Source organism: Prionailurus viverrinus, chromosome C1 (assembly GCF_022837055.1).
Source record: "Prionailurus viverrinus isolate Anna chromosome C1, UM_Priviv_1.0, whole genome shotgun sequence".
NCBI classification, from domain to species: domain Eukaryota; kingdom Metazoa; phylum Chordata; class Mammalia; order Carnivora; family Felidae; genus Prionailurus; species Prionailurus viverrinus.
Genome location: NC_062568.1, coordinates 9,102,386 through 9,127,838, shown reverse-complemented (window position 1 = coordinate 9,127,838; position 25,453 = coordinate 9,102,386). Strand labels below are relative to the sequence as shown.

At 41.4% G+C, this 25,453-nt stretch overlaps 1 long non-coding RNA gene across 1 annotated transcript; it reads left to right on the top strand.

Moving 5' to 3' along the window:
* Positions 1-341: 341 nt before the first annotated feature.
* LOC125171534 (uncharacterized) lies at positions 342-23,552 on the top strand. The gene is made up of 6 exons (XR_007154382.1): positions 342-459; positions 1,018-1,325; positions 8,189-8,410; positions 17,006-17,328; positions 19,697-19,829; positions 23,388-23,552. It is a non-coding gene; the product is annotated as an uncharacterized LOC125171534 (long non-coding RNA).
* Positions 23,553-25,453: the final 1,901 nt, after the last annotated feature.

Below are 25,453 nucleotides of genomic sequence, written 5' to 3'. Positions count from 1 at the left end.
CCTGCCCCTGGCCAAAATTTTTTGTCCCCACTGCTGAGCATGGTCTGATACAGTCCCAGACATGTGAGCAAAGACTACTGCAGGGGACACCAAGCAAGCCTGGCTGTCAAGGAAGGATGCTGTTGTCGGTCAGAGTCGAATCTAAGCCTACTGCAAATGTCTCCTTCCGGTTCTAATAAAGGAGCAGGATAGTTGTCAGACACAGGGTCCTACCCTGCCATCACACCTTAAAAATGAAACTGGGAAGACCACGGTTGGTGTCTATCTCTTCTTTAAACCGGATAGATCTGCACCAGGCCACCCTACTAACCACATCCCTTTGTAACTAGAGCAACCTCAGCACATTTGCATCCAGCTACTGCCTCTGCCCAAGGTCTTGTCTGGGGCCCTGAGTTAGCTACAAAGAGGAAACAGATGCCTGCCTGGCCCAGAAGGACCTCCATGCAGAGGCCTCAAAAGGTAGGTATAGTTCCCTTGTTTGGCAACTGATTCAGGCACAAATTCGTGGGTCACCGAACACTTCCACCAAATTCAGTGACTGGGGTTTTGGTTTTGGTTTGGACAAATTTCCTTAAGCATGGCCTGTCTCCTAGCACTTATCTGATACTGACTCTTAAGTTTTGGGATTTTGCAGATGGGTAGTATGGCATAGGAAGTGCTACGTCTAAATATGAGAAGCACTGTGTTGTATGTTAAATGTATACAATAAAAAAACAGTCTACATTCGAGAATTTAGCATTCTAATTGTTTCCTGGATAAGGGCCAGCTTTTGCTCAACTGCTTGAACCTATTCGAGTTTCTACTGTAGCTTGCGGTGAAATGAATCAATATTAAAACCATAGAGATTTACACAAGCCGGGAGTTTATCTAATAACTTTGGCCTCACCTTCCCCATTTTCTAATTTGTTGTTGAAAGCTCTTATACCTGTTGCATCACAAAACTACGTGTGCTTACTCTTCATGCATCCTCCTTCTGAAAAATGTGTCTTGAGAGGTTCAATCTGTATTTTCATCCAGCCTACAGCCAGGATCCCCGTCACCTCGACACAAGACTGGACCTCTGGTCTTTGTCATAACAGGAAGGAACTATGAGGAAATTCAACAATGAGGTAGCTGGCTATGATGCTGCCTAGAGTTCCATAGTGAAAGGTGCCACATTGGCCCCAACAGATCTACCCTCTTGGGCACAGTGAATGAGAAACTCACCAGGGAGAGAGGAAAGGAGGAAGAGGTATGTTTGGTCTGAGGGACAAGATGGCTAAACCACACGGAAGATAATAGATGCTCAGTTTGTTGGACCAAAGTTGGACCATGAGTTCTCAGAGGTCAGTGTTTTACTTATTTATCCCTCATTCATTCATGCATCAAAATAGCTTCAGCGCATAATTGTCTGTTGATATCTTAGGCACTGTGGGAACACATCTGAGTTCATTCTCCTCCTCCTCCTCCTCCTCTTTCTTCTTCTTCTTCTTCTTCTTCTTCTTCTTCTTCTTCTTCAAGTGTTTACTTGTTTTTGAGAAGGGGAAAGGAGTAGAGGGGGGGGGAACAGGGGATCCAAAACGGGCTCCCCGCTGTCTGCAGAGAGCCCAATGCAGGGCTCGAACTCACAAGCCATGAGATCATGACCTGAGCTCGACCAACTGAGCCACCCCAGCACTTCACACATCTGAGCTTATTCTTAAAGAATTTAAGTCTACTTGGGCAGTGACAGACACTTAAAGTCCAATTTAGGAATTTGATAACAGAAAAAGAATTGTGATTTCTTAGCTTTTCCAGAACCAGCCTCCTTTTGGTTTCTCAAATATCAAAAAGTACAGGACTGTTTTTGAGTCCTTTCCAGTTGCCCTATTTTAAATTGTAACCTACCTGTCCCTCTCCTCCTAACTTCTGTTACCCCTGCCCTATATTTCTTTCATCACATTTAGCATCTTTGACCATAATGTATTTGTTTACTTCTTTGATGTATTCATTGGTTATCGCCTGTTTCTCTCCACAAAAATTTGAGCTTCCCCAGGGCAGAGATTTTTGTCTTTTGTTTCCTGATGTATTTCAAATATGGAAGACTGCATGGAACATGACAGGTGCTCAGTGAGGTGAACGTAGAATGAATGAAACTTAAAAACTCATGGATGAAAATGGTTCCAAAATCTTTCTTACTTTCTGCCTCCTTAATTATGATAGTCTAGGAAGAATGTAAACTTCTTTTTTGGAAGGGGGTGTCGTATCGAACTACTCTCATTTTGCTGAGTCTTTAAGTTGCCCTCAGGTCTTGCTGAGAAGGGTAGGACCAATGTCTCTGACTCTGGGGTAAAACACTGCAGGTGGATGCTTATTTAAGTTCTGGCATCATCTCTTCTTTGAAATCAGCTGACCAGAGGTCCTTTCTCACCAACGCTTAGGGAAACCTCTTCCTGCTTTGAATTCCAGGCCTGCTCAGTGGCGGACTGGAGAAATCCAGAGAAGAAAATTTGCTGTGTTTGTGTTGGAAATAAGACTGAATAAGTAAGCATTAACTTTGAGATCTTATTTTCTAATTCCTAATCACATCGAGAATCTTTTAAGCTAGGTTTCCTATTGCCCATTTATGGATGGAGGAAATGAGAACTGGAGAGAAGCCTATTACCAAAATTTGTTCCAGTTCACATGGTTTATCAGTGGAAGGGATGGGGCTGGACTGAGATCTGCCTAGCTTCACTCTTTTCTTACTGTCATTTTGCTTCACTGAAGACCTGGAAATGTGTCTTTTCAAGTAATGTAAATAAAGTTCCGTTCATGACACGCTGTGGCTCTTGACTGCTAATGGGACCTTCATTTCCTGGTTTTCACTTTTTCTTTTTCTTTTCTTTAACCCTTCCTTCTTTCCTTTCTTTCTTTCTTTCTTACTTTCTTTTTTCTTTCTTTCTTTCTTTCTTTCTTTCTTTCTTTCTTTCTTTTTCTTTTTAAGCCTCCCTTGTAAAGTTGAAATTTCTGGCGGTGGAGTTCTGGTCAGAGATATTTTATAGCATATGCTTGAGTGGAACCTGCTCTTGTTTCTGGAAGACAATGGGGTCCCTTTAGAAAAAAAGCCAAATATGAATTTTCAGATTAGTGCTTGAGTCCAGAACAGCATGAAAGAACAGATATTTGGACAAACAGCTCCCTTCAACATGGGGCAGATGCTTAGGATTACGCCAGTGACAATGGCTTTGACTAAAAATCAATATAGACCAGCTCCTTCATGCTTTTCCAGATTGGAAGGCAACACTCCTTCCCAGGGGGAACAGTTGTATATCTGCTTTTGGCATCACTTTAGAGGTTTTAAGAGTAAATGAAAATGAATTCTTAAGCTCCCTGCAGAGTGAATTAGAAAAATGAAGGAGAAAATGACTTAATGAGATCAGGATAACAATAACACCCTTTTTATTATCAAAAATATAAACAAACATTCCCTAAGTTTCCCCCGTTCTCCACGTTCTCCACGGAGAGCCCTGCCTCGGCCCCCAGGGTCTAACAGGGACAAATAGCCCTAAGGCTTGGAAGCAAACACACACTTCAGGCTGGGAAAACAAACAAACTTTTACTTACCCAGAGCCCAAGGGTTCAGATTTCCTCTCATCACTTCTAGAATAGGATTCTACTCTTAATAATTATGCCTGGCTTCTGCCCAGACTAAAGGGTTCAACTGCTGCCTTTTCCATGGCCAGAACCATCTACGTGTGTTTTCCAGTCTCTTCTTTTATCTGCACTTCCTTCCTTTCCCTTTTCCCAATGTTGCCCTTATTTTTCAGATAATTTGGCCCCAGACTTTTGGTCTCCATTTCCAAGAGGCTGTTTTCTTGCTGATTTCCTCTCGACCGTCCTTTGGTAACAGGTGGTCCTTTGGGATTGACCATTGAAACAGTTTGCCTTATCCTACAGCAATGGGAAGAGGGGGTCAGACACCAGACCTACGGGGCAGATCCAACAACTTGCAGATTAAATTCTTTGGCTGTTAACATAGAAGCCTGAGGCAATTCTCAGAACTCCAGTGTCTCCGATATCATGTATTTATTAAATCTCTCACTCCTTCATGCTTTCTATCTCCCAACAAATGGCTTCATGCCTCTATTTGTCAGAACTTACAGATAAATAAACGCAGGACTTTCTGTTCTCTTTGGAATGCTTCTTTCTCTTTTCACTTAGTTAACTCTTACTCACACTTTTAAATTTCAGCCCAGTTATCACCTCGCTCCCCCTGCCCCAATCCTTCCCCAGACTATAATTTTATGCATTAATGGAATCCTTTTCCTTCATAGCACTTAGCACAGTCAATGCTTTTATTTTTATACGAGATCTTTTGATAGCTGATTTTCTCCATGAGACTGTAAGCTGGATGCTAGTTTTGCTCACTGTTGAATATTCAATATCTAGCAAGTACTCAAAAAACAATCATGTCAGAAGACGACTACATATTCAGTGTGATGCCAGAGTGAACACTGGTGTTCATCTGATGTGGATTGGGTTGTGGGGTAGGTAAGATAAGGAAAAACTTTCAGAAATTATTCTTGAACTGAGCCCTAGATTGTGAGGAGGTACCCAACATGGTGACGGCATTCCAAGTTGGCGTAACATCTTAAGCCAAACTTCAATGGGAGATAACATGGCCGACCTGCTTGAGTAAAGGCAAAAATCTCAGTGAGTTTGAGGGAAAGCTAGAGAGTGGATGTTTGGCAGTTAAGACTAGGTGGGTAGCCTGAGGACACATCATGAAGGCATTGCATGCCATGCTAAAAAATTCTGACCTTATCCAGCAAGCGATGGGAAAACCATTGAAGTATTTTAGGTAGGGTGGAGGCGTGAACAGACATATTCTGGGCTCAGATGGGTGTGTGGATCCTGACCTGTGTCACAGGCTCCTAGAGGAAGGTCAGGAAGTTCCTAGTACTGCTAGTTCTGGAAGCAACTTGCCAGGAGAAGTAGGAGTCCCAGAAAAGACAGGGATGCTATTGCCTTAGCGCTCTGCACATGTGAAGGAAGAAATCTGGTTATGATTAATAAAGGAAAATTTTTATTTCTACCTCAAAAGCCAGGACTTTAGAAACTCATCTTTCATTTTCTGGGGGGGGGAAGAAGCAGTTTGGGTGTTTGGATGGCACATAGGAAACAGGGGCCCGGAAAGACAGGCATCACTGTTCTTTTCTCCTTTGGAGTGAAGTTCGGTGATTATGCTTCATTTCATGTAACAGTCAGTGCGACCGACCACTTTGCAATCTTACCATGATGCTTGGTGTTTTAGAAAAATGCACACACACAAAATTCTAAGAAACTGATGCATGAGAGAAGGAAATACATTGTGTTTCACTGTGGAAATAATTTATGACTCAATCATCATGATTTAATTAGGACTCTCTTGAAGTTTCTCCTTCTGGGATGTCTGAACACTTGGTTTTCATTCTTTTGAAGAATTCTTTCCCTTTTACTTGTGGACTTTTAATTTTACCACTTGCCAAGCTGCCTCTCTCCTCTTAGCTCAGAATTACCTCAAATCCTCCCACTCTGCAACAAGAAACCCTTACCCAGCCTCTCCAATTTCCTCACCAGCCTCTCCAATTTCCTCAATGCCCCTGCACCTGCTCTGGGGGAAGTCATCCCAATCTGTGAAAGTCCTGGCCCAAACTCATTTAATTCATTTTTTTAAAGGAGAGTGAAAGAGAGTGCGAGCAGGGGAGAGGCAGAGAGAGGGAGAGGGAGAGAATCCCAAACAGGCTCCGCACTGTCAGTGCAGAGCCCGAAGTGGGGCTCGATCTCACAAACTGTGAGATCATGACCTAAGCTGAGATCAAAAGTCATATGCTTAACTGACTGAGTCACCCAGGCGCCCCCAAATCCATTTCATTCTCAGCATCCCCAAACATCTCTGGCCTCTGCTAAAAGAGAGGCAACGCTCCCACAGGAACAAAGTTGGGGGATGTGATTCCTGGGGGAATAGGACGCCAGCTCTTCATGTGGGATTCGGTAAATGGGCTGGTGATATGTGGTCAGTTCTAGGAAAATTGTGAAATGAATGACCTTTGGCTTTTCCTCATGTCTTAATTTGTCCCGAGATTTTATTCCCTGCCCAGGTTAGCCTTGCTAACATCATCAATCACATAGCCTTGCCCTGGAAAACCCGGATCCAAAATAACAAAATCTGAATGGAACTCCCAGTTATAGTACGAACCATATGGGCACTGAATGAGGCTTTGCCTGGACTCTCCCCTCATTCATGGAAGCAAAATCCTCATGCTTACCAGCCACATTGGCTATGAGAATCGAACATCATGGTACACTTACAAGCACTTTGCAAAGTATAAAGTGTCATGTAAATATGGAAGATATTGTCAATGGTGATACCGAAAGCCTGGAATCAGCTAGATTGCTTCTGCAACCTTCCCCTATTTATCCTAAGTCACTACAGAGGCACTTGGCCTGGAGAGAACATCTCTCAGTCTTGTGTGCTTGTCCCTAATCTCCCTTCTCCCCTAAACGGTCTTGTATATATTTCCCATAGGCTCGTAATTTCTACCTTCAATATGCACATCAATGAAATAGTAAAAAGAAGAAGGTACTGGGGCACCTCAGCGGCTCAGTTGGTTGAGTATCCGGACTCTCGTTTTCTGCTCCGCTCATGATCTCACGGTTTGTAGGTTCAAGCCCTGCCTCAGGCTCTGCGCTGACAGCGTGGAGCCTGTTTGAGATTCTCTCTCTCCCCCTCTCTCTCTCTTCCCCTCCCCAAATCACACTAGCTCTCTCTCTCTCTCTCTCTTTCTGAAGATAAATAAACTTTAAAAAAAAGAAGAAGGTAGTGTGGTATAGTAGGTACATTGTTATAATTATAGTTATATTATATTATAATAAGCTTACATACGTTAATGAATTAGCGAAGGTATATACTGTGTATTACGCTATGTGAAAGTCAAAAAGCCACAGATTCATGCCTCTCCCTCCTTCTGCTCCCTTACTTGTTCTGTGATTTAGGTCAGCATTTCCAAAGGTATTGTTTTTTTGATGTTTGTTTATTTATTTTGAGAGAGAGAGCAAGTGGGGAAGGAGTGGAGGGAGAGAGGAATAGAGAATCCCAAGCAGGGTCCGTGCTGCCAGCACAGAGCCAAATGTGCGGTTCGACATCACAAACCGTGAGATCGTGATGTGCGCTGAAATCAAGAGTCAGATGCTTAACCGACTGAGCCACCCAGGCGCCCCTCCAAAGGTACTACATAGGAACAAAGACATCAAAGTGTAGGATACTCTGAGTTAAACGAAATTAAATAAACTTCTCTGCTACTGGATTAATGTGCACTGGGAATATACAGGAAGGGGATTTATGTATCTCTTTCAAACTTGTCTGACCATAGAATACTTTTTTTTTTCAAAGTGAAGCATCTAGATGACTAATATTTTATGGTATATACTTAAAGCAAACCTGCCTTTAGTAAATTCTGAAAAAGAGAATAAAGATAATTGTCCCCAGGGTGGTTACCAGGATTAATTGAAATAATGGGCAGAAGTCTAAGCGAGGGCTCTGGGTATGGAAGGCTTAAACAGCAATGTCTCAGCATCAGAGAGATGTTTAAAAAAAAATTTTTTTTAATGTTTATTTTTGACAGAGAGAGAGAGAAAATGGGGTAGGGGCAGAGAGAGAGAGAGGGAGGGAGACAGAATTCAACAGGCTCCATGCTGTCAGCACAAAGCCCCACATGGGTCTCAAACTCAAACTGTGAGGTCATGACCTGCAATGAAGTCACTCAACCAACTGAGCCAACCAGGCACCCAGCAGCTGAGCAACATTTAATGGTGATGCCTAGAAATCACCAGATGGACAGATGGAGAATGTGATCTCTTTTGGACTCTGAACATAAAGCAATTTCCCCCTGCCTCCCTGAAAAGGGGCTCACAAATCTTTCCCATCATCCAGCACCCTGGTGAAGCCTCCCCCTGATCAAACCATGGGGAGCAGAAAGGGCAGAGGGTGGACAAGATTTCAGGGCAAAGAGAAAGGTAAACACAGACTGAAGACTCTCTGTGATAATACTGAGGAGTCTCAAGCAAGGAGGGAAACATGGGAGCCAAAATAGGGAACACTCGAGAACGGATACAGATGTGACTCACACAAAGCTTTAGTCACCCTCGTTAAGTTGGATACCAGAGTTTTAGTGAAAAGGAACTAAAACCCGTTGTCCCTCTTTCATAGTTTGTCATGGGTGACGATGTTCAAGACGCTGGAATTTGTTCTTATCTGAGGCGTGGGATCGGTCCTCCTCAGTCCTCATCAATCTTCATCTGACTTTTATTTTTGTCATAAATCTCAAATTAAGATGCCCTCACATGTGCTCACAAATGGATATCTGGTGTGAGTGGACCTGACTGGACCTTTTGGAGTAAGATTCTGGCATCCACAGGGGGAAAAACACAGGTAAGCAGCACTCACGGAATGTCTTTAAATTAATAACTTCGGTCACAGAGGGTATATACGAGATGGAATACCCCACGTGCTTAATACATTATTGCGTTCATTCATTTCTTTGCTTCACCATATCCTTTGAGCACTGATTCCACAGTATTTCTTAGAGCACAGTTTCTGTGATGGGCACTGTGCTGGGAACTCCAAGTGAACACAACAGATACAGTCTTGACTCTCATGAGCCCATGTTCCAGTGGTAGAAAATTGTTATAATTTTTTGTTATAATTGTTCTAATTATTATATTGTTGTATTATTATATTGTTATATAATTGTTATATTTTGTTATAATAATTGTTATAAATTTTTTTATTTAACCCAGAAGGAAGGATGGGAGGAATAACCCCCACCCCTTCCAGGCGGCCTATGTCATTTGTGTTATGATCTTTTAAAGGCCTCGGATGTATTCTCTGGTCCAAAGTTTTGACTCCTAACTTAAGATTTCCAGGTAGCTCCATGTGGGTGGACAGCGGCCCCGTGTGAGGCTTCTAAGGTGTTTGGAAAGGCAGGTTTATTCTGGAACGCTCAGCTCTTTCCAGTGAGTTTTGTTTTGTCAGTCAATGACCTGTGTGCAGTGAAAGATCACATTTATTTTTCATCTCTTTTTTAAAATGTGTATTTATTTTTGAAAGAGAGAAGAAGAAGAATAAGAAGAAGCACAAGTGGGAGAAGGGCAGAAAGAGAGGGAGATACGGAATCCGAAGCAGGCTCCAGGTTCTGAGCTGTCAACACAGAGCCCCACCCAGGGCTCAAACTCACGAACTGTGAGATCATGACCTGAGCCGAAGTCAGACGCTTAACCGACTGAGCTACCAAGGCACCCCTTATTCTTCATCTCTTGATTTGGAGTCTTTAGTCTGGAAGACAAGACTCTGCCCTGGTTTGAGTCTAAATTTGGCCCAGGTCTACCTGAGATGATTGGCCAGTCCCAAGCAAGTGAGCACGTTGGACTGTGAATTGCCTTGAGGAAAAGTTCCTGGCCCCAAATCGTCTCCCCTCAGTCTACCTCCCACCTCCTGATGTTAAACACAAGAGGATATTTGAGCTGAGATGTCTCTGAAAAATCAAGATATTACAACTGTGTGACTGAGAAGCCTACCATTCCATTCCATTCTGTCTTTCCCTTGTAGACAGGTTATCTAGACTAGATAATGGATTCAATTTTTTTAATCAATTATAATTGTTATTAGCAAGAGCTGTGATAAGTGGATGAAGGATGATGGCAACAGTCATTCAGAAGCTCAAATATCACAGAAAAAACAACAACATTGTTTTAACTTTCCAGATGGGAGGGCAAAGCAGATGAAACCAAAATGAAAAGAACAATTGCAATAAAATGTGGACATTGCCCAGAAACTTGATTTTCACAGGATTCCATGGCAAGCACATAGATTCAGCGCGATTATGAAAAGTTAAGGAGCCTGGCAAAATAAGAGATGCTCACAGACCACGGGGATGTGCCTCAATCTGAATGTGTTTTTCCTCATGCAATTCTAATACCGTTTGCTATCTTATTGTCCGTTTTCTTTTAATGCATATGTGAAATATTGCATCTATACACATGGCTCTAAGATCCTTCTGTCTGGCCCTTATGACTCTTCTTATGTTTTCATTCATTCATTCATTCATTCAAACTTAGGAGAGCACCTCCTAAGTCCAAGGCATTGAGAATTCAAGCGTTCCAGGGTCTGCTTTCAGAGAGTTTATAATCTAGAAGGGGAAATAAAACTTCATTCTGATACACACGAATACATGATACGCAATGAACAATATGCAGGAAAACATAGTCGGAATATAGAGAGAGAAGCACGTTATGGCTTCACACTCTCGCTTCTGCTCAAGCCCTTCCTCTGAGGTCGCAGCCAGCACAGGGCTCACGAGCATGGCTTTGAATCAGACATGCGGGGTTAGCTCTCAGATCTATCGTTGACCATCTGAGTCACCGTCAGCAGATTACTTACCCTCTTTTATCTCCATTTTTCCTGTATGTAAAGTGGGGACGATATTATCATTATTAATAATAAGAACGGTATCTACCTCTAGTGTTGACGACTGAATAAGACAGTGGTTCTAAAGCCGCGAGCAGAGTGGCACATGGTAAATGCTAAATAAAATGAATTGTGTGTTTATCACAACTTACCCCCTCCTGATGTCCCTGTCTACATCGGTGGCACTCCCAGAGTCCTGGTCACGGAGGAAATTTACCCAGGAGTGGGATTGCTGGATCATATGGTAATTCTATTTTTACTTTCTTGAGGAACCTCCACATTGTTTCCCGTAGTGGCTGTACCAGTTTATATTCCCACCAAGAGTGCACAAAGAGTCCCTTTTCTCCATATTTTCATCAGCATTTGCTGTCACTTATCTTTGTGATAAAAGACATCCTAACTGATGTGAGGTGACATCTCATCGTGGTTTTGTTTTGTTTTGTTTTAAAGATTTGACTTTTAAGCAATCTCCACACCCAACATACGGCTCCAACTCGCAACCCCAAGATCAAGAGTTGTACGCCGCACAGACTAAGGCAGCCAGCACCTTTCTCATTATGGTTTTTCTTTGCATTTTCCTGATGATGAGACTCTTTTCATCTACCAGTTAGCCATGTATGTTTCTTCTTTGGAAAAAATGTTGGTTTAAGTCTTCGCTCATTTTTTTAATTCATTTTTTTTTATATTGAATGGTACGAGTTCTTTGTATATTTTGTATATTAACCCCAAATCAGATATGTGGTTTGCAAATATTTTCTCCCATTGCATAGATTACCTTTTCATTTCTTTGATGGTTTCGTTGGTTGTGCAGAAGCTTTTGAGTTTGATGTAGTTCTTCAACTTCAGAATGGAGATTATAATCATAATCTCCAGAGGGTTCTTGCAAAAATTCAAAGAGGTCAAGTAAATAAAGTGTCAAAAACATGTTTGGCTCGGGGCGCCTGGGTGGCTCAGTTGGTTGAGTGTCCGACTTTGGCTCAGGTCATGATCTCACGGTTTGGGAGTCTGAGCCCCGTGTCAGGCTCTGTGCTGACAGCTCGGAGCCTGGAGCCTGCTTCAGACTCTGTGTCTCCCTCTCTCTGCCCCTCCCCCACTCATGCTCTGTCTCTCTCTCTCTCTCTCAAAAACAAATAAATGTTAAAAAAAAAAAAAAGGAATTGTTAAAAAAAAACATTTTTGGCTCATTGTAGGCATTTAATGTCTACCTTTGTTGGAGGAAAAGAACAGATTTTTTCTGTTTTTTTGCTTCATCATTTACCTGGCACCGTGGCTTCGGCATTAGTAGGCGTTCAAAATACAGGTTGATTGATACGATAGCCTTGCCATTCTTCTGAGTAAATTAAGTAGATTATGCAATGTATAGGGAGGGTATCTTAGGATGTCAATAGGAAAACTATAAAAGTCTAGTGAGTAAAGCCATTCAAATTAATACTGTTCACTTTTTCCTGGTTGACCTTTTAAATAATGATTTTTTAAAAGTAAATAATGTAGCACTAACTAGTCAGGGATTGTGAAATCTAATCTACTCTAGGACTGGTTTAGTTGAACTTGGCCCTCAGGCCATGTGTTAAAGCTGGTAAGCGGCTGGAATGGGGGGATTTCAGCTGGAATGGGGGGGGCAAAGATATTAAGCAGATTTTCATGGATCCCCCTAAGTGAATGACTGTATCTCTTGCTTACCGGGACAACTGGGTGTCTCATCGATCCCTGCGCAGGTGAGCAATTGCCCAGTGAATGCTCCCAGTTAGCTCTGCTCTTCTGCATGGTCACAGGCCACCTGCAGTGGCACATCTGGACACCACCCTGAACTAAACAACAATTTACATTTTCACAGGATCCCCAGACCCTCAGTGTGCACATCACAGCCTGAAAAGCAAGGATCTGGAGGCTAAAGGGATTATAGGGTTAGAAGTAGTGTTTCTGTTATATGACATGCCGCTGGCTTCCCTGTTGTACACGGAGAAGCAGAGCTCCCATTTGTGAGACGAGAGAGATGAGGGTCTATGCCTAGATCCTCTTCCGAAAATGAAGCAACTGTTGGCATTTGAAAGCATCTGGACTGCAAAAAGACACCTCACTGTTCAAAAGCTAGGCTCAACTAAAAACTGTAATCATTGGCCAGATTGGAAAGGACACTCCTGCCTCCTTGTTCACTTTCAGGAGAAGCACACGAGCCTGGCCAAGTTGACTAATATGCCTAGCCACGAAGACTGCAGAGTAGGTGAGGTTGCTGAGTGGGTACAGTTCAGAGAAGGTTCTTTTATAAAAACAGTGCCCATTCAAGGATGTTTAAAACTGTAGGAAGGTCTTGTTCTGGGCTCTTCAGGCTGTTGGAGATCACAGGGCTTGAGGCAACTGTAATTTACCTACTGTGGACAATGTTTGGCAAATAGAATAATGATGAACCTTCCTTCTACTGCAGTGGTGCGAGCCTGCTTGGCGACTGAAGAATTTGGCCTGGATGAAGTTGGGGCACGTAGCAAATAAAAACAAAATCCACTCAGTTAAATCTGAATTTCAGATATCAGGGGATAATTTTCTAGTATAAGGCTATGCCATGCAATTCCTGGGTCCTGTATTTTACCTGGCAACCTTAGTTCCAGCTCCCGGCGCTAGACCCCAGAGATTTACCAAGCATCTTATATGAGAATTGTATCCAAGAAACGTATGTCACCCCCCACGCTTTCCATAAGGACCTGCATTTCCAGAGAGAGGATTACACAGCTTACAGTTTTGAACCAACCCTAGAGATCTTCAGTCTTGTTTTTCTGAGTTTCAAAAAGATTAAGTGACTTGCCCAAGGCAACAGGACTGGGTATTTCGGGATCTACTTTCTTTCACATGAGTCATTTTGAATAATGGAAACTTGAACCTCAGGATACTAAATTTGATGTAGAAATTTCTTATAAATGACCTACAAGTAGTAGGAGGGGGGACAATGACAAGCAAAGCGAAGTAAGGGAAGTAATAAAACTAAGCATTGACCACGGAGACAAATGTACTAAAATATTTGAAATATGTGTTAAGTTAAGGTTGTCATAATAGTGGAAGCATTTAAATTTTTTATGTTGAGTTGAAGCTATGAAACATGATTGGAATTTTGTTGACTATTTAAAAAAGTGTTGTATTAATCAAATTACTCCAAACGAGTCATTGACTCGCCACATAAAAGACTCGAGAGACTTGTAATTAGAAAAAATGTTACTGAACCATAACATCTGAGTTGCACAGAAGTAAATACTGTTATCCTGGGAGTGTATAAAAGCAAGGAAAACTTTAGCTAAAAGTGAGATCTAAGATCCCAGGAAATAATTTACATAAACAATTCTTAATATATACAAATCAGTTCAGGAGAAAGAAAATAACAGGAGTTGCTTATTGAAATTCCAACACTTTTGAGCCCTCTTCTGGCCAGTAAATGGTGACAGAAAATTCAAAACCAAATAAGATCTTGGAGCATAATAAAAGTACTAAAACAATAATAAGTGCATTTGTACTTTAAGAGAAAAATTAAAACAAAATTGTTTCATTGCATGCGATGAAAAATTTCTCTGAAAGACCTAATTTTCTATTTCTCGTCTGCTCTATGCATGAATGAAGGGAAAACATGTAATAATCTTGAGAGATACTTCAAAGCAATAATTAAACTTTTTTTTTCTTCTGTGGCAGGAAGAGAGGAAGGAATACATTTGTTTCTAAATATCAATAAAATTGGATAATATGAATTTCAAAAAACGATGTCTTGTCATTCAACCTCATAAATATTTGTACTTTATTGGGTGTCATCTTGACCCTCTCCCATCAAGGTCCTCTTTTGGGTTCTTTTTAAATACTAGCTTTGGGGATTATGGGTGCTGATGAACTTAATGAATAGAACCAAAACCAAAGCCAAAAACCTCATTAATAAATGGAGCCAAATTGCCTTGTACTTTTGTTCATTTAGTCATTCTAGGAATCACCAACCGTTTAGAAACCACATCCCAAATAATACCCAACTCTGCTGAGTACAGCCTCACATGGTTGTTTCTGGAACTACCCAGCACTTAAGGAGTCCTCCAAATAGGCAATGGTTGTGACCAGACCAAGATGGTAGCACTTGAGTGGTGGGGTCAATGAAGATGTATATTTCCATAGAGATATGTGATATGGATATTCTAGTGAATAAGGTTTGCCAGGTATTTTTTTTTTGAGATTTTATGCCTCTTAATTTTAAAATATTAAAATATTCTACTAAAGGTAGTGAGTTTGTGGCAAAACAACTCCTTCGTAAGAGCCCCAGCTATGAATATTTTAGAGGTTAAACTTAAGGAATTACTGGCTTTCTTACTGGCTTGAAAGATAGCCACTCTCCAGAAGTAAATTCAGAATGAGCATGTGAGGAACACCCAGAGTCAAGGCTTTTAACAATTGGTTTGTAGGAGACACTCCTAATAAAATGAGTACAAACATCAGAAATCTTCAGAACCTGCACAATCTCACAGAGTGAATAAAGAGAAAATAAGTCTGGTTCTTGACTCTGTCGATGGTAAACAATGTTCTAAATGCACAAACTTCACAGAAAAAAATAAATTTGCGTCACCGTAACCAGAGTAAGTTTGAGTAGCACAGATCTTCCTTTGAAAGACTATTGTCCAAGACGGCTCACTTGAACATGGGTGATGAAAGCCTTTGGGATTCAGTCCATATAGATGACATTCCCTTTCTCTGATAATTATAAATTAAAAAGAGAGAGAGAGAAAACCTTCTAAACCCAGGGTATAAACTCAATTTAAAATATGACAGTGAAGGAACTTCACTTGAGAATGTTGTGGTATCCCCTCCCTTTATGCTGGTGGTGACACCAGTTCTTGCTCGGGACCACAATAGTGGACAACTGTCCCTTATCTAGTAAATAATGTGATATAGTATAAATGAAAATGAGAGTGGATTTGATCTTGGCCATATCTAGACTGAATTATAAAAAGAAGAAAATTCAGTTGGATCCAATCAAATATTATTTTTATAAAAATGTCCCTACTAGAGACACTGGGATGTTGGGTATGTGTGCCTGGGTGTGCATCTGTTTTGGTGGGAGAGGAATGTCAACAAAGAGTAGAACATGGAGGGAACGGCCTCACACAATCAATCTGAATCATCTAACATAATTTCATATCAAGTAGAAAGAAACGAACTGGCACATAGGCAAAGAGACTTTAAGGTCTTGCAAGACTTGACATGGTTTGAAAAGAGTAATTATGTAAATGACAAATCACCTAAAGCTCCAGATGGGCCCTTGGGTTTCTCTATTTAATTCCTTCCCTAAAACATAGCACAAAGACCAAGAAAGTCCCAGATTTCCAAATTAGTTTCTTTAAAAGTTGAGTTTTCTTCCAAAGTCATCAGGCGTGAAACGTTAGGTCCTTACCTGTGAACTTTACATGGCCCATATGACTTCTTTTGAATTGACAAACTATATTCTCTCTCCATACTAAAGAAAAATTTCATGAGAGCCCACAGTGTTCCAGGCACCGTGGTAAGTGCTATGGGGTGTTTTTTGTTTATTTTCAGCCAAGTTGACAATTCCTGGAAAGCTCTCGCCACGAATTCTGCCAATTTTCTCCTTTTAATTATTAATTTGCTTCTTCAATCATCCACTTTGAGGAGGTGACTAAGCACATCAGAAATGTAAGGTCTCAGACAACATTTCTGACACTTTTCAGATCACCTCCAAGCACCCACAGCATTGCAATCTAATAGGAATTCAAAAGGTAAAAACTAATTTTACCACAGACTTAAGTAAAATGCAAGTTGAAAGCTACATCTTGGCATGAGATCCTTGGAGACATTCCATGAAAAACTGTATCTTTTGTGGGGTTGTTTGCAATTTTGTTGTATCTGGCCCAAGCTTGCTTTATTGGTATGTCTAATTGAGAGGTCCCCTCCTTGGGAATGAATCACATCCTGCTTTCGTAACATGGTAGGATGTTTTGAAGAATACGAATATATACATATACATTTATATATATACTGTACTATATATATAGTGTATATTATATATAATACACACACAGTGGAATATTATTCAGTCTTAAAGAGGAAGGAAATCCTGCCATTTGTGATAAGATAAATGGGCCTTGAGGACATTGTGCTATGTGAAATATGTCAGACAGAGAAAGACAAATACCCTACAGTCTTACTTACACGTGAAATTAAAAAAAAAAAAAAAGAGCTCACAGATACAGAGATGAGATTAGTGGTCACCAGATGCAAAGGGTGGGTGGTGGGTAAAATGGGTGAAGGTGGTCAAAAGGTACAAACTTCCAGTTGGAGAATAAATAAGTCCCGGGGACGTAATGTGTGCACAGTGGGGTGACTACAGTTAATAACGCTTGTCTTAAAATTTTTCATCACAAGGAAAAAAAATTGTAAGGATGTGTGGCAATAAACTTATTGTCGTGATCGTTTTGCCATATATACAATATCAAATTATTACGTCGTGCATCTGAAACCAATCTAAAAACATCATGACTGTGGCCCAGTTCAAGTCCTTGTTCTGAGCTAATGCCTTTGCTTCCCAATTAGCACTGAGCAACTGTAGCAGAACGAGGGAAGGAAGCATCTGCATCCCCAGAAGGTCAAGAAATTTCATGCAGATACGGGAGAGCATGAACCTGAGGGTGGAAGCGTCGACAACTGAATTTCAAAGGCCTCCTGGCAAGTACACGGAAAGCGATGCTCAACAGAATGACCCTACTTGCTTCCGACTTAAGTGTCCGAAGTACTACAGGAGGAGAAGCTTCTAGTTCCAGCACACACAACTGTGCCTGTGGGTCCTGCCGATTGCATTCTAAGGAACTTTCATCACAGGGTCTGACTCTCAGGGATGCACCCAACCACATAGTACGGTATGTTACGGAGTCGTAAAAGCTGTATGACATAGTTAAGGAAGACGCAAAAAAAGAGACTAGAGGCAAACTGAAGGCTACGTGAAAAATTAGGTAGTATGGGGTAATACGTGAAGAGTCAGCACTCTGGAGCTAGCCCGACAGGGTCTGGGTCCTGGCTTACTGTGTGACCTTGCTTCAGTCACAAAACGCTTCTGCGCCTATCTCTTTCTCAGTAAAATAAAGATAATAACAGCAGCAAGGCCTGAGGTGGGGAGGAAAAGGTTGATTCATGAAAAGCCCTGGAACATAGTTAACAATTAACTGTTATCTGTCAGGGTGACCTATCATTATCGCCTGGAAAAGGTAGCACTTTAAACAAGAGAACACGATGATTTGTTTGATGAAGGGTGTTGTGCCCACTGGCTAGGTATATGGGAATAAACATTTGATCATTTCTTTATATTCTCCACGAAAGTAGAGTCCAGCTGCATTAGGAACCGTAACCAGTTGAGAAGAATATATAAGTCAGTATTTAAATAATCCGCGGGAGAGAGGGTCTTTCTAAAAAAAAAAAACAAAAAACAAACAAACAAACAAAAAACCAGGAAGAAATCTAGAAGGGAAAGGACTATGGATACAGTTGATTATATTAAAATATTGAAACTTCAAAACACAATAAACACAGCAACACAAAAACCAACCTACCCTAAACAAAATTAGAAGATAAATGATAAACTAAGAAAAATATTTGCAATTTCTGAGGCAGACCAAGATATTTTACACGCTTACTTGTTATACTATTGTCTATTATCTATATAGTAGAGCAAGAATATATTATAATCTCTATACTGTTATTGTACAACAAACAAATCTTGTATATCCAATAAATGTAAATCAATAAATCAAAGCTTAACACCTCTGCCGCAAAAATGGGCCTAGGAAATTATGAATAGGTAATTCATAAAGAAAAAATGTAAATGGACAAAAAACTAAGAAGAAGATGATGAATCAAAGGGATGTGATTTAAAATGAGATAGCATTGTTCATTTCTCAAATTGGCAACGATTTCTATTTTTTTAATATTTTTTTTTTTTTGAGACAGAGAGTAAGAGCAGGGGAAGGGCAGAGAGAGCGGGAGACAGAGACTCCTAAGCAGGCTCTGAGCTGTCAGCACAGAGCCCAACGCGGGGCTTGATCTCACGAACCATGAGATCACGACCTGAGCCAGAATCGGGAGTCCGATGCTGACCCGGCTGAGCCAACCACGTGCCCAGGCAATGATTTTTAAATGACCCTACCATACTGGTGAGGCTACAAGAAACGGACCCTCTTCCAAACTGTTGGCAGAAATATAAGTTGGCTCCGCCTCTCTGCAGGGCAAATTTTTTTATTTTTATTTATTTTTAATTTTTTTTTCAACGTTTATTTATTTTTGGGACAGAGAGAGACAGAGCATGAACGGGGGAGGGGCAGAGAGAGAGGGAGACACAGAATCGGAAACAGGCTCCAGGCTCTGAGCCATCAGCCCAGAGCCCGACGCGAGGCTAGAACTCACAGACTGCGAGATCGTGACCTGGCTGAAGTCGGACGCTTAACCGACTGCGCCACCCAGGCGCCCCTGCAGGGCAAATTTTTAATACCTATCCAATGTCCATAACCCTTGCCCCTGCTTTTATATGTCTAAGAATTGAATCTAAAAGCCACTCTGAGATGTGAAAAGGAAGTAAATTTAACTACAGAGATCCTTGTGCGGCATTTTTGTAACAGCAAATAATTCAACCACCTTCGTTTATGTATCATGTTGCTGGTTAAGTAAATGTTAATACATTGGTGGTGGCCTTGAGAATGAACTTCACAATTCCCTGACTCCAAGGAGTGTTAGTTGACTAAGACCCCCAGCTGTGACACTCTGAAATGCATCCTCTGCTTATGGAGAACTGGAGAAATGCGATATCCATATAATATTTTATGAAATAGGCATTCAGATAATGTGGCAGGAGAAGAACGTAGAATGTCTTAGATTTTCCACCTCTGTAGAGTGATGTACACGTACACACACACACACACACACACACACAGATTAACAGATGATACGTGCAGTCTGGTCTCATTAGGAGAAAAGGTAAGTGTAAGTATATGCACAGACACAAAATATTAATGTTGTTCCTTCCAGGTGATATTAAGAGTTCTTTTTATTTTCTTTTTCTCACCTACCCAATTTCAATTTTTGCCCTGTCCGAGATATGTAGTGCTTTATAAAGACAAAAGAAAACATTAAAGATTTTTACATGTTAACTGTGTTTCTTCTTGTTATTTAAATTGACTTTTATTTGGCATTTTTATTCATGATCTAATATTCATTTCTGCTTTTGCAACTTAACGTTAGATGTGGAAAGCGAGATTAAAAAAAAAAAAAAAAAGACTAATTTCAGAACCAGAATAAGGATTTGATGTGTACTAAGCAGGAATGTTGGTCCTCAAGAGTCATTCCCAAAGACTTCATTAAGCTGTTGGATTAGGTAGGTGGTGTTACTGGTGCGTCTTTTCTTTAAAAACTGTTTTAATGTTGTTGCGAAATTGTCTTGACAATAAACAACATGGAAGTCATCATGTAGGCAGTGAGATGACATTCACCAGACTCCCGGATTTTCCTGCCTGGCCCGGGGCAGTTGAGTCAAAGTGCAGACAGTTCTACTGTCTAGGACAGAACTCTGATCTTTGGTTTTCTCTTGCTTCTGGTACCAAGTCACTTCGCACTCGTGGCCTTGAGAGGCTTTTGCTTTTGCTCAGGGACCACAGTGTGGGTGTCCTCCCAGATCACCCATCAGAATGAATCCTGCCTTCTCCCCTCCCACCTGACTCTCGCCCTAAGGCGCTTCTCAGAGGTGATTTTCCTCCTAATGGTAAATCGACCTTCCATGTTATTCCATGCCTATGGACCTTCCATGCCTATGTTATTTTCTGTCAAAACAGTTTCTAAAAATCCCTTCTTAGATCTTTACAGCCATGACAAAGTGTAAACAGTCTGCCTGGATAGCCTCACTCGACACGTCTTTCTTTCACCTTCTGGGGACAGATTCCATGTGACCTTGAGATGCCCACGTTCACCAGTGGAGACCTATGTCTCTAGCCTTGTGTCTCCACTTCCTAGTGGAAAGGAAGGGATTTTTTTTTTCTTTATGCTACCTCTCACTGGCTTCCCACAAACCCCTGCTTACTGCTCTCTGAGCTTTCAACTTTGTAGGTCCTATCCCCTCTGGGCACTAGTTTAGGGACCATTATGTTTCCAGTAGGCAAACCCAAGGTTTTGTACACATCAGTATTGCACAACAAAGGAAAGGCGTTTGTCCCTACCCACCCATAAAAACTCTCATTCAGTAGGTTTAGACAGTGCTGGGTACAAGGGCTGCCGTGGGCCTCACGTTTCAGCGCACATCAAAATAACTTGGGAGTTTTGGAAAACACGTGCACCCAGATGCCCTCCTAGACCTCCTGTGGGTGTTCAATAAATAAAGAAGGGCAAGGATTTGTCCCTTATTTGCCATTATACCTTGGTGTCTAATGTGTTATTAGCCGAGGGGGTACCCAAGTGGCAAAAAAGGTTAAATTTAAAAATAGAGCAAAGTGCGGGAAATCTCTTGTGGAAGGCTGAAGGATGGCCTCCAAAGATGTCCTTATCCTAATCCTTGGAAACTGTGACTACCTTACACGGGAAAAGGAAATCTGCAGATGTAATGAGGATTTGTTTTGAAGCATAGTCAGCATACGATATTAAATTAGGCTCAGGTGTACAACACAGCGATTCAACCGTTACCTACATACGTTACAAAATGCTCACCAGGACAAGTATATTACAATATTGACCGTATTCCCTATGCTGTACTTTTCGTGCCTTTGGTTTATTTACTTGATCACTGGAGTGTGTACCTCTGTATTCCCTTCACCCATTTTGCACATTCCGCCACCCCTTCCCCTTTGGCAACCACTGTTTTGCTCTCTGTATTCGTGAGTCTGTGTCTCTCTTTTGGTGTTGTTGCTATGTGTTCATTTGTTTTCATTTTTTTTTAAGATTCTGTGTATAAGTGACATCTGTAACTGACTTCTTTCACGTAGCACAATACCCTTCAGTTCCATCCATGTGTCAAAAATTTTGGCTTTAGAATTGACGTTTAAGATAGTAAGGTATTTAAGAACATATCATGGTGTTTTGATTTAGGCATTCGTTGTGAAAAATTCCCCCTGTCAAGTTAACTAACAAATTCATGACCTCACATAGCTTTCTTTTTCTGTGAGCGGCTGGGGAAAGCTCTGATGTTTTCGAAGGGCTGATGTGATCGGATTCGGCCCACTGGACAGTCTTCCTTGGCCATAAATGTAAGGGTCATGGAATGACTCATCAAAATCACAGGCCCCTACCACCCCGCCCCCGCCCCCCCACTCAAAGGGAAATGGATAACACAGGACAATGGTTTTGGGGGGGGGCGGGTCATTCTTAGAATTCTGTCTGCCACAGGGACCTTCGAGTATAGCCCCGGTAAGCATTAAAAGTGACTTGTCTTCGCAACCCAGGCCTTGGATGCTTATCCTGGGGACTTTGGACAAGCAATCGTCGGAGTTCCATGTCCAGAATAGGCCATATGCTACGTTATCTGTGAATGAACAAATAAAGGGACCTTGGGTTAAATTGTGGTGGAAGATGGGAGGTTGCAATAAAAAGGAAAACTAACATCATTCACTGAGTTTAATCATTAGACTCTCTGTTTTATATTTTCTTGATTTTTAGATGACCAAATTCCTGTAGTATTCACTCAGTCTTGCAGAAATGCCTGCCCTAATTTTCCTCCCTCCTCGTTTTGCTGCCCTCTCCCGAGACTCTCCACTCCCTTATCAGCAGACTAAGGGGATATATGTATTAGCACGAAATATAATCAAAGTCCCATTGTGAGATCAGGTTCCCGTGCAAAACACAGCACTAAAAAGAAAACAGGAAGAAGACCCAAGAACAGAACATCTGAAATCTTCCTTAAGCATGCCCTTTGTTTTCTCTAAGCAGTGGATTTTTACTCATTTGATGAGGCTGATTCATTTTTGTTTTTTGTTTTTTGTTTTTTTTTTAAATCACTGAACTTTAAAAAGCCTATCCATTTTCATGTGGTTTGGGAATCTTCTGAGAGCCAGCAATCTCTTCAATCTTCTCCCTGAAGTAATTCGTATTCTATTTCTAATCTACAGGGTTTTCTGACTTTCTGCCTCCAAAGTGATTTGGTAGACAGGGGTCACAGAAGCCTCTTCTCACCTCATTTCATCCCCAAGTTCTGCCACCCACCCAGAGACTTTGCTGGAAGTTCGTGCTATTTTTGTCCTATCTGGTTAATGCCAAAGAACAATGCTGTGGTCCCACCACTGAAGCTCTCAAGAGCATCTGCTAAGTTACTTTTATATTCTTCATTTCCTGTTATTTCCTGTAATGCCTTGCAACTTCCCAAGGTCATCCAATTTGGAATTCCTGACATGTTTTCTGATATTTGCCCATTCCCTGAACAGGAGACGTTTGGCTCCTGTCTCTTAAAAGCAAACTGATGGCTGATTGCTGATTTAATATGCCTCCCAACTCCTCACCTTCCCCAGGGAAATCCGGAGTTATCAATGGGGATTGTTCCATCACGTCTCGTCAATAGCTTGCCACTACACATTTTAAAAAGGAGCATTCTGGACATTTTAATATCTGTAAACATGTGAAACAAGCTCTTAAGAATTGGATTCCTGCATATCAGCTTGTGATGCAAGCTTAGGAAATTTGTTCAAAATACTTGAGGTCGGAATTAGATTATGCTCTTTTCCTGTTACCCTTTCACGCCCTTCGTTCTAAGAGTATGGTGTTCCTTTCGATACAAACATTTTATCAATCATTTGCCAACTTCACATGGCAGCCATTGGTCGTGGGTGTTGGATAGTATTAGAAGAATCTAAGAAGAGCTGAATTCCCTTTGCTCCTTAAGCATGGCTTTTTCCACAGGGTTCTCCAGGGAATAAGACAAACGATAAACTAGCTATCATTTTGTTACAAATTGTCCCAGGGCTCCATTTCTCCATAATGAAGCACTCTGGAAAAACTCAGAAGCCACCCCTCCGCACCCCAGCTGGAGGCATCTGAATGGAGAAGAGGAGAGAGTCAGAGGACAAGGTGGCGAGGTCTGTTCAAGGACTCAGGCTCTGCTCAACTGACCCAGCTAGCTGCAAGAATAAAGGAAACAGAGGGTATGCAATTTTGTGGTACATCTTCTTCCACCCTCCTGCTTTTTCACTACTAGCCTTCTTTCCATCTGTAAAATATGCCACCAACTCCTTCTCTCTCTCCGGACCTTGCATTTGTTAATAATGATCTTCCCTGACAAAGTCACTTCCTCCTCAGCTTCAGGTCATAACTCAGATGTCATCTCCCCTGAGAGCGCTTCCCCACTCATTATAGCAAAAGCATCATTTCTGATCCTCTTCACATATGGACCTATTTCATATTCTTGGTAGCACTCATTCACAAAATATGTGGTCACTGCCTGCCTCGTCTCATTAGAATGTCAGGGCTACTGTCTTATCCACTGCTGTGTCTCCAGAACATAAAACAGCACTTGGCTCATGACAGAAGCTCAGCAAGTACTGGCTGAGCAATTGCCAGAGATCCCATTCACCAGTAAACATAATCCAGTCAATGTCTTGAAATATGGCCAATCAGATTAGCATTATCTCTTTTAAGAGAGGAGCGAGAAAGAAAGCAGAAAGTCACCTTTCTTTACCCATTGCTCAGATTTTTTTTTTTTTTTTTTTTTTGCCTGCAGACCAACTTGGTGTGGTGGATTAGGTTAGAGCAGACCAGGATAAGTGAAGATTGGGACTTAATCATGGACTGTCAAGTTGTGGTTGGAGTGAGCTCAGATGCAAGGTGAAGAGAAAATTCAAGTTTGGCAGGTAGAACAAAGTATCTGGGGAAAATGACAGTAGATAACAGTGTTAGCTATAGAAAATTGTCGATAAGACATAGAGGAGGTTACACAATGCACAAAAGTGTGCCACGAAGTGGATTAGAGCCCAGCGATAGGGATCCATGAGCAGACTATATTTGAAGATTGAGGCGATCAGACGCTGAAATCCATAAAGTGGAGTATCAAGTTCCAATTCCATTCTTAAGGTATCAGAACAGAACTCTGATCCCAGAGAGAGTTCCATCAAGCCCTTTACTGGTTCTTGGTCATCCTCTATTCCGTTCCCCTCAAAAGCATTCCAAAAGTCACTGCTCATTTCCATTTCCAAATCATAGAAGACTTCCTGCCTCTTATTTTATTGAGAAATTTCAAGTCAAGGTTCTTTCTTTATTGGTTCCCTTCCTGCAGCCAAAAGAAGCAGCAAATCTCCCTGATACTAACCAAAAACAATAAAACTTTTCTTTACATTGTAAAACCACTAGGAACTGTCCAACATCTTTACTCCACACAGAAGTCAGAACCCAGCATTTCCCTTCTTCATGCTAATTTACTCTGAGATGAAGCTCATTTCCTGAAGCTTGATATAACTCCCAGTGAGGTCACCAGCGACATTCTGTTTTACTACAAAAGCTGTCTGAGTCCTTTCATCTGGGGTCTGTCTCTTATACCCAACAGGACACCATGGTCCGTACTATCTTTACCAAGCTCTTTCAGCCTTTGGCTTTCATTGTATCCCTCCACCCTGGTGCCCTTCCTTCTGAAAAACTCCTTCATGCTTTGCTTTTGGATCACTGCTCTTTTCACTCCACGAGTCCCATCTGAATGATCTGGTACATGATGGAAACTGAGACTTATATGCTTATCACGGCCACCTAGAACTCCCAGGCCAGAAGCTTCTGATTCCTAGAACAATCTGACTTCTCCACCTGGATATCCCCAGGCACAGCACCCTTAATTGTCTACCACATAAGAGCAGCATCTTCTCTAAATATGTTTCTCATGCACATTTGCTCTCATTGGTTAGCAGGACCATCCAGTCAAGCCCATACTAGAAAGCAAAGCGTCATCCATGGTAGCTTTCTTTCAGTCCTCCTCCCGTTCAGTCAGACATCACACCTCTCTGGTTGACTTCTGTGATGTTTCTATCTCTATCTCCCTTCCCCTAT